Consider the following 10,166-nt stretch of genomic DNA (forward strand, 5'->3'; position numbering starts at 1 on the left):
ATACACAACTTTCTCCCCTAAGTTCAGGTAACTAACTTACATTAAACATCTATTATGTAGTTAATACTCACAACTTTACACACTTAACAATTTAAATTAGGGATCAGCAAATGGTATCTAATGATACTGAATCCGAACCGATACCAAATTGAGCATTTCGTTACAGGTACCAAATTTTAAGAAAACCGTGATCGAAAAATTTGTAATCGGTAGCGGTATTTACCAAATTCTTTTGTCCACGGTAATGATCCCATGCCAATACTGAACAAAGCATTAACACAACCGTTGCATACATACAATACATCTCATGCTATATGGATTCCAGCCCCATAACGGTCAAAAACATTTATAAACGGATAATAGAACTCACCGAAACCCGTTCTAGCGAACACATTTAACTCTCCCCAATGTTCATGTAACTAAAATGACAATAAATTAAATATCCATGTAATTAACATTCACAATTTTACAACACTAAACACTAAACAATTCTTTAGGTGTTTTATTCAACAATTGTGTCCACCTATAAAATATAAATATCGTTAACACACCTTATATCGGAAACCCTAACCCTTACGATACTTGAGAATCCGATCAATTGGACGTACTCAGGCGATTAATCAACAATCGGATCTGCAATCAATCTGTTCCGTTCTTCAATTCTACTTAAGGTACACTTAATTCGTTCAATCTGAGCTAAATTTCAATTTTGCCCTAATTTGTACCAAATTGATATTCTGTTTAATCAAATCCGTGTTTATAACGTGTCATTGCAATCGGCTACACTTGATAATAGTTTGCCCTAATTTTTCCACAAACATTATTTATAATTTTGGTTCCAATTACTCTTTGAACAGATCGTTGCGTATCGAATAATCGAAGATGGTGTTGGCGGAGTTAGGAGGGAGCATTTCACGTGCTCTGCAGCAGATGAGCAATGCCACAATCATTGATGAGAAGGTTTTGAATGACTGCTTGAATGAGATAACGCGCGCTCTGCTTCAGTCGGATGTTCAGTTCAAGCTGGTTCGCGATATGCAGACCAATATTAAGAGGATTGTCAATCTTGATGATCTTGCCGCGGGCCACAATAAGCGGAGAATTATTCAACAGGTATGTAGAAGCAGTTAATTTGGATTGTTTTTATTGTGTATGTGATTGTCTTATTTACTGGCTTATGTTTATATTGTAATCATGGTTTAGCAAAACATTTAGAAGTTGAATTGGCTTAGATATACTGTACTGTAAAAGTTTAAACAAACAAATATGGGGTTTACATTCTTTTTGAGTGTCGGTTAAGCTTTAAATGCACAGAGAAAGAGAAAAGTATTGGCTTTTGAAGAGTTATTAATAAATCATACTCGTGATATATTTATCTGATTAATGGTATTCATTGATACTCATATTATTATTATTATTATATTATACATGCTCTGTTAACAAGCTATTGATGTTAATTCATAATAATTTTTGTCGTTTTGCGGAAAAGAATATTTTTTTTGTTTTATCGTTTCAAAGGAAACGTTGTATAATAGTTTTAAGCATAATTTACTGGAAAAGTACCATGTTTGTGTAAAAAGTTTTAGAAACACATTTTATAAGGTTGGCAATCTGTAAAAAAAAATATTTTTTTAGCGTTTTAGTTTTGGTTTTGACCATTTTTGCTATTTTACGCATACATACGGTTATTTTAATTATATTCTAACATAGCTACATACATGAAAGGGAGGTGGTAAGTAAAGGATTTTAGAAGCAAGTTGCTTTATCATTATTATAAATAATAGTCAAATCACGCTTCTTTGTATTTGGAACTTCTGCAAAAGTTTGCATTTGTTAACTAATGTTGGCTAGTTTTAGAAACAAGTATTTGGTTTTATCTGTCGGCTATGATTGTCTCGAGTTCTTTATTACATTCATCGCCATTCAGAGAAAAAATATTTGGGTCTTTACTATTATTTAAAAGTTTGTGTTGTTTGATGATGATTTATCTATATCTATTAGGCTATCTTTAATGAGCTCTGCAAGATTAGATCCTGGGAAGCCGTCTTTCACACCCAAGAAAAGCAAACCAAGTGTTGTCATGTTTGTTGGTCTTCAAGGTATGTTGTTCATAAATCTTACATTGTTTGTAATGTGTACTATATCTTAATCATATATGAATATGCTGTCTTTTTTTGTAATTATGTGCATGATCAGGGTCTGGTAAAACTACAACGTGTACAAAATACGCTTACTACCATCAAAAGAAGGGCTGGAAGCCAGCTTTGGTGTGTGCAGACACATTTAGGGCTGGTTCTTTTGACCAGTTAAAGCAAAATGCAACAAAGGCCAAGATCCCGTTTTATGGAAGGTTTGTTTGTTAATCTGTTGAATATACATCTAACTGCCTATGCAGTTAATGCGGAAAAATATCGGATATCGGTCAATTACCGATATTTGAGACATCGGTTATCACAGTGGGATATCGGTTATTTTAATATCATGAAGAATTTATATATATGGCAATTTAACACTAACAATTCAGTATACTCTCCTACCATTCACAATTTATCCTTTTGCAACTTGCAAAAACAGTTGTAGTAAGTAGGAACCGACTAAGACTTAAAACACTAACATTAAACACCAAAAATTGACAATCAAGACTTAAAACACTGATATCAGGAATGTCGGTGATACATCGGTCAAGTATCAGTCGGTATCGCCAATTTTATGGGTCTTGATATTCTGACCGATATTTCACATGGGGACCCATAATCGATATCATCGATATAAGTATCGACTGCATAGCTAACTGCTTTATTTGTAGCAGTCTATAAAGATTTCTGATAGGAATGATGATTATGAGACAAAAAATGTGTAATGCGTGTGTTAGGATAAGTAAGTTTACACATCAAGACCTGTTTATTAATAAAGGGTCGGTCATCAATAATGAGAAGGACCATTTAGACATTCATAAGTCTTTTATTGAATCTGAGTCATTCATGTTAAATTTGGCAGTTATTCTATAAGCTTTTGTTAGAATATGCTATAAGAAATATAGGCTTTTTTTTATTGACTTTCATTAAGTTTCTGAGAAAATATATCTGTTGGCCTTTCTATGGTATGCAGATTTTTATTTTAATGATTGCTTTAGATGATTATTGTAACAATAATTTTTTTTATAACCATAATTAATAGCTTATTATCTTCTTTGAAATATAAGTGTATGCTGCTCATCCACGCTTCTTTCAATGTGTACTAGGAATGGCTCGTTTTCTTTTTGACACACTACTAAATACTATCATTAAATTAACATTTAAAACTAACAATAACATTACCTTTATACCCCTAACTCTCATCTCTTTTCTACAGCTATATGGAATCAGACCCTGTGAAAATTGCAGTGGAAGGTGTCGAAAGGTTCAAGAAAGAAAACTGTGATCTTATTATTGTTGATACAAGTGGTCGCCACAAACAAGAAGCAGCTCTATTTGAAGAAATGCGTCAAGTTGCTGAAGCAACGGTATACTTTACTTATGTTTATTAAATGTATATTTTTATTAAGTTCTTTGAATTTGAATTGTGATGAGAGTTTGCTCAAGTGCTTGTGATCTTGCAGAAACCAGATCTTGTTATATTTGTAATGGACAGCAGTATTGGTGAAGCTGCATTTGACCAAGCTCAAGCCTTTAAGCAGAGTGTTGCTGTTGGAGCCGTTATTGTTACTAAGATGGATGGTCATGCCAAGGGTGGTGGAGCTCTTAGTGCGTAAGTGTCATTTTCTTTTGTGTTAAAATTGGAGTTCTTATGTAATACTTCATGTATTGAACTTTAAATACCTATATCCAGAGTTGCAGCAACAAAAAGCCCTGTCATATTTATTGGAACGGGTGAACATATGGATGAGTTTGAAGTTTTTGATGTTAAACCGTTTGTCAGTCGTCTTTTAGGTTTGCACCACTTCATTTAATATAGTTTTCTTGATGCTCTTCATATATTTATTACTGTTCCTTACAATTTTGGGTTTAACTAGGCATGGGTGACTTGTCTGGATTTATGGACAAAATTCAAGAGGTGGTTCCTATGGACCAGCAACCTGAGCTTCTTCAAAAACTGTCAGAAGGAACCTTTACAGTTAGGATTATGTATGAGCAGTTTCAAAACTTACTCAAAATGGGCCCCATCAACCAGGTTTACCTCTTTAATTTTGTCAAGGTTGATATCCATGTTATTCTGCAGATACATGTTTTAATATGGTTTGTGTATTGGGTAGGTTTTTTCAATGCTTCCTGGATTTAGTTCAGAGCTGATGCCTAAAGGAGGTGAAAAAGAAAGCCAAGCAAAGATTAAAAGATACATGACAATCATGGATTCAATGACTAATGAAGGTTAGTTGGTCGAATTGGGTAATGGGTTAAAAACAGATTTTTAATTGAAACGGGTTATTTTTAATATTGGTCAAAAGGGGCTTGGTTGAATCAGTTTGGGCTGCACACACTTTTTGTTCTTGAAAGTTTCTGTTAATAATCAATATGCTAGTTGTAGTTACAAAAAATTGTATTAATATACTATTAAGAATTAATTACACGCACTGATTTTGGTTTTGGTCCGCAAGTTTGTAAAATTGCACCCCTTTAATCCACTAGTTTTCACAAACGTAACGCCATTGGTCTCTAAAATGGACGAAGGCAAGGTTAGCTTTTCTGTTGGGACCAACTGTCTGCCAAATGGTTAACGTTTGCTTTTGTAAGATCACAAGTAAACGCAACGAATCTGCCACCTATCCAACATCCTTATAATTCTTATTATTTTTCAGAATTGGATAGTACAAACCCAAAGCTCATGAACGAGTCAAGAATGACGCGAATTGCAAGAGGTGCGGGCCGGCAACTAAGGGAAGTTGTTGAAATGTTTGAAGAATATAAACGAGTCGCTAAAGTTTGGAGCAAGATGAAGGGTCTTAAAATCCCGAAAAAAAGAGAAATGAGCGCGTTATCCAGGAACATGAATGCACAACATATGAGCAAAGTTCTTCCTCCACATATGCTAAAACAAATCGGTGGTATGGGCGGTTTACAAAATTTAATGAAACAAATGGGTTCGAACAAAGACATGATGAGCATGTTTGGTGGTGGTGACAAGTAGACTGCCAAATTCGTTAGCTTTTGTAGCATGGCGGCTCGGTTGTTAACTAAATCGGCTAGCTTAGCCATGACTTAAGTTAGACGTGCACAAATCGGGTTCAACTGGAAAACCCGAACCGGTTCGAAACCGGTTTTTTCACACCGGGTTGTAAAATGGAACCGGTTCCAATCAAGAACCGGTTCGGTTCCCGACCCGAACCGATGCCCAGATATGCTAACTTTTAAGAACCGGGTAGGGTATGAACCGTAAAAACCGGTTCCACCGGTTTTTTTTGAAATTTAAATATTATAGCCGTTAGGAACCGGTTCCAACGGCTATATAGCCGTTTTTGACCGTTGGAACCGGTTTTTTAACTACAAATAGGTTATTTTCTTACTATAAATAGCAAGGTTTGTTTGTGTACTTGTTAAACCAATTCCAAAACTATAAAACACACTCCAAACCACAATTAACCTTAAACCGACAACAAATGGCAACTAATGATGACGTTGTTATGGTGATCGAAACAACAAGATGCCCCAATGTTTGGGTTCATTACGATTTGTGTCTCATGACCGACTCACATGAGTTGGCACGTTGCAAATATTGCTCGAAGTTTCTTAAAGCAGGGTCCAACTCGACATTACGAAAACATACGAATAAGTATTGTCGAGAGAAAAGAAGGTTGGAAGCTAAAAAAAACGGAAGTGGGAGAGTCGTCCGGCTCTACAACCCAAAAATAAGTATTCCCGGATTAAAACGACGGACTTTGTTTTTTATGTTTTAGTTGTTATGTTTAATATCGTTTATGTTTTAATAATGTTTGTAACAGTTATTTTTTAAATAAATAAAATGTTCGTCGTTATTAAAAAAGTAACAAAAATTAATCATGAGTAACAAAAGTAATTATAATAAAACAAATCAAAACTAAATATTAGTTGAACAAGTTACAAATAATTTTACCAAAACAAATAATTACAACTCTTCTTCGTCTTCACCCTCGTCTTCGTTATCGGAAGAAACCCTGTCCTCCGCCTCCTCATCATGAATATGACGCTCTATTGGTATTTCGTCTTCAAAGTTCGCCTTGTGTTGTACACGATCCACCGCATCCAAATGGTCCTTTAGGCAAATGCAAACCTCTAGAGACTCGGGAGTTAGTTTTGTTCTTCGCATAGATAACACCCTCCCACTAAGAGAAAAAACCGATTCGGAAGCAACCGTTGAGGCTTGTACGGCAAGCAAATCACGAGCCATGGCGGATAGAATGGGAAATTCGTTTTGTTTACCTTTCCATCAAGCCAACAAATCAATATTGCGAATTTCGTCGACCGTTGCGCCCTCAACATAGTTTGCTCCACTATATCGACCAAGTTCGCTACTTGGTGTGTTTCCTCTTTGCCTCTTAGATGCTGATTCACGAATCCCATTCATCAAGTTTATAAGTGGGTCATTGCACGGCTTACTAGTTGTTTTTTTCACAAAAGACGATCTCGTGCTTGGACCATACATTTGAAAATAATGGTCATAAAGGTCTTGAAGGTTTTTGTTGAACTTGTCCTTCGCTTCCGTCGACAACTTCGGGTCAATCTCGTGCATACCTAAGTTGTCGAATATTTCCTCAATCGTTGTTTCAACCCCATTAACATTCCAATAGGGGTTTAATGCGGCGGCACAAGTAAAGACCGGCGGTATGTTTTCAAAATATTTTATGAACTTTTCTTTCATCACCGCAATAATATTTTCGAAGAGTTTGTTCTTCTCCGCAAAGCTTTTAAAAACACAAGACATATAGTATAATTCTTGCAAAACCCAACAACTAGTAGGGTAATAGACTCCCGATAATTTTGTTGTTGACTTTTTGAACACGTCAAGATACTCCAACAAATAACCGACTTGGACCCAAACACTTTCCGGAAACATATCGGCCTCGCGTTCTTCAACAAGATTGTTATGAAAAGCTTGTAAAGTTTGGCGTTGGGCAAAAGCACACTTTAACATATGACAAGTTGAGTTCCAACGGGTTGGAACGTCCCAATTCGGCCCCAAATACTTTCTTTCAACCGACTTGCAATAGTTCTTATATTCAAGATGTCTTCTTTTACCACTTTTGAAGACATCTTGTAACATAAGTCTAAAGTATTTTAAATCATCACAAATGTTTTCATTGTCAAGACCTATTTGAACAACCAAGTTGATGATATGTGCAACACATCGGACATGAAAAAAATCCCCGAAACAAGGTGGTGAATATTTAATGATAAATTTTTCAGCCGCCTTAGTATTGTTTGAAGCGTTGTCAAACGAAATCGAAAATATTTTATTTCTCAAGTTGTAAGTCGTTATAACTTCATCAAGTAATTCAAACAATTTTTCGGCGGTATGTGGGAACGGGAAGTTTTCAAAAGCGATGGTGCGTTTCATCAATTGCCATGTCACCGGATCAACCCAATGAGCGGTGACACATATGTATGATTCGGGCAACCCGTGTGGTGCCGACCAAACATCGGTAGTTAAACTAACCATGGCTTCTAAAGAATGAAAAGACTCGATTAACTCTTTTTTAGCACACTCCCACAACCTGATACAATGACGTCTTAAGGTAGTACGACTTACATGTGTGTATCTCGGTTGTAGAGTTTCGCGAATCAACGACGTCAACTCCGGGTCATCAAAGTGGTTAAACGGCAAACCTCGTTGAATAACGAACTTTGCCATTCTATCTTGAACTTGAGTCGTGTTGTAACGAAATAGTGTACCATCTTTACCCAAGTCAATTTGATCGGTCGTGCCAATCTCTTTCAACGCCTTGCAGTATGGCTTCTCGATGTGCTTTCTCAAAGTAGAGTTGGAATCGTGCTTTAATATTGAACCACATAGTTTGCAACGAGCCTTTTGATAACCTTCGTCATCCACAATCAAATCCCAATTCTTCCATATGTCTTGGTTGCGGTTATGGTTGACTACCGTAACAACCCTTGGGTCCTCCGTAACAAGAACGGGGGCAACAAAAGCACTCTTCTTAGCCTTCTTGTTAGTTTTTTTGATGGGTGCCATAATAATATTTAGTTGGATGGTCGGGTAAAGGAACGGGTTTGCTAAAGGAGTAGTATTTTAGTTTGTTTTTGAGTTTGGTGGTGAAACAAGTGGTGGAAACAAGTTATATATAGGTTTGGGCATCAAAAACCGGTTCCAACGGCTATATTACCGTTAGAACCGGTTCCAACGGATCTATTGTCTCAAAAACCGGTTCCAACGGCTATATTACCGTTGGAACCGGTTCCAACGGCTAATTGGTGTCCAAAAAACCGGTTCCAACGGCTATATTACCGTTGGAACCGGTTCCAACGGCTAGTTTGACTTTTGTTTGACCCTTCAAAAAAAACCCGTCGGAACCGGTTTTTCCAGGTACGAACCGAACCGGTTCCAATTAAGAACCGGGTATGAACCGGGTTGGAACTGATACTGACATACAAATAGGAGAACCGGGTACGATTTTCGGGTACAAAAATACCCAAACCGGTTATTGTACCAACCGGGTTGGAACTGGAACCGGTTCCGGTTCGGTTCCACCAGTTAGGTTCCGGAACCGGTTTTTTTGTGCACGTCTAACTTAAGTCACGAGATGTTAGAAATATGAAAACTGGTTTTTGGTTATTGTTTTTTTTATATTGCCCTTTGTGAAACCTTAAATTTGTTTATATACTAGATAATTGCTTTAATAATATACTTTTTATAAACCCTTTTTATTATTATTATTATTATTGTTGCTGTTTTGGTTTGTTTTTTTTTTTTTTTCAATTGTAAGTTTCCATACATTTAAATATTTATATTTTTAGTTATGTACTGGCATCACACAGTTGATATATTGCAAAGGTGTAACATAGTTGATATATTTCATAACGTGCAGTTTGTTTTTAAAGAAAATTGCAATTTTAATAAACTGTTTTTTAACATTGAAATTTATATAATAGTTATACAATATTGAAATAATATTCATTAAACCACAATAACATTTTAAAATCATTCATTCCATAGTTTACATTAACTGTTCAACAATTTCATCTCGTAACCTAGTCATATATTCCCGATCCGATGTAATGCCACGTGCTTCATCCTCGTCTTCATCAACATCAACGTGCACATGACTATTTTGTAACGACACATTGGGGTGAGCGTATTGTGTAAAGAACTCATCGCTCAAATCCTCTTTCCTTGTAAAAATTATGTAGTGCCAAACATGTAATGGTAATGTTCCTTTGTGTAACCAATGGATATGGTGTCATCGTCTTCAACGTAGAAATCATGCTTTCAAGACACCAAAAGCACGCTCATAATCGATTATGATCATATGGTAATAAAACATAAACAACCATTAAGCATAAACAACGATTAAACATAAACAAAACAACCATGTAATGTTTTTAACTTAGCCTAAAAAACATACAATGTTTTCAACATAAGCATACAATGTTTTCAACATACCCAAAAGCAAATAATGTTTTCATTTTTATCAACCAAAAGTAGATAATGTTTTTAACATGGGCAAAAAAAAAAAACTAAACCGTGTTCTTCACTACTTTATTAATCCTAAACTTGTAGCTGTCATCGTGATCCACCCTCTTAATACGTCAGGAGGAATATCTGGCAATGCCATCCATACCTCTCTCATGTCTGAGGATACTCCAAAAATATGAAAAGCAGCTAAGAATAGAGGATCTATCGGTTCTAACCCAACCAACTTTAACTTCTCAGAACATTTAAGAACTATTGGCCCTTTTTTACCTTTAATCAAATATTGTAGAGCCTTTAGCATATCAAGTGCTAAATCATCATCATCATCAATAGATGATGATTTTGAGGTTTTTCCCCTTTTGTTTGAATTAGGCTTAGGAGTGGGCTCATGAGTAGCCTCAGATGTCTGGTGGTGAGAAGTGTCGGCATCATCTTCTGTGCCATGTAAAACGGTGTCAATAATTAGAAGTGGTTGGGCACGATGACAAGAAGATGATCCAACCACTGCTATTGTTTGGGTTGAGGCCCACTTGCCATTTCCAATGGCG

At 36.0% G+C, this 10,166-nt stretch overlaps 1 pseudogene across 1 annotated transcript; it reads left to right on the forward strand.

The window, feature by feature from the left end:
* The first annotated feature begins 503 nt into the window (after window positions 1-503).
* Window positions 504-5,195, forward strand: LOC143583268 (signal recognition particle subunit SRP54 2-like; annotated as a pseudogene). Its single transcript, XR_013144138.1, has 10 exons — window positions 504-671; window positions 858-1,113; window positions 2,002-2,099; window positions 2,197-2,350; window positions 3,352-3,502; window positions 3,599-3,747; window positions 3,829-3,929; window positions 4,013-4,170; window positions 4,253-4,367; window positions 4,796-5,195. The product of XR_013144138.1 is annotated as a signal recognition particle subunit SRP54 2-like (transcript).
* Window positions 5,196-10,166: the final 4,971 nt, after the last annotated feature.

Source organism: Bidens hawaiensis, unplaced genomic scaffold, assembly GCF_021521415.1.
Source record: "Bidens hawaiensis isolate Kalapana, Puna unplaced genomic scaffold, B.hawaiensis_p1.1 tig00001511_1, whole genome shotgun sequence".
NCBI lineage: Eukaryota > Viridiplantae > Streptophyta > Magnoliopsida > Asterales > Asteraceae > Bidens > Bidens hawaiensis.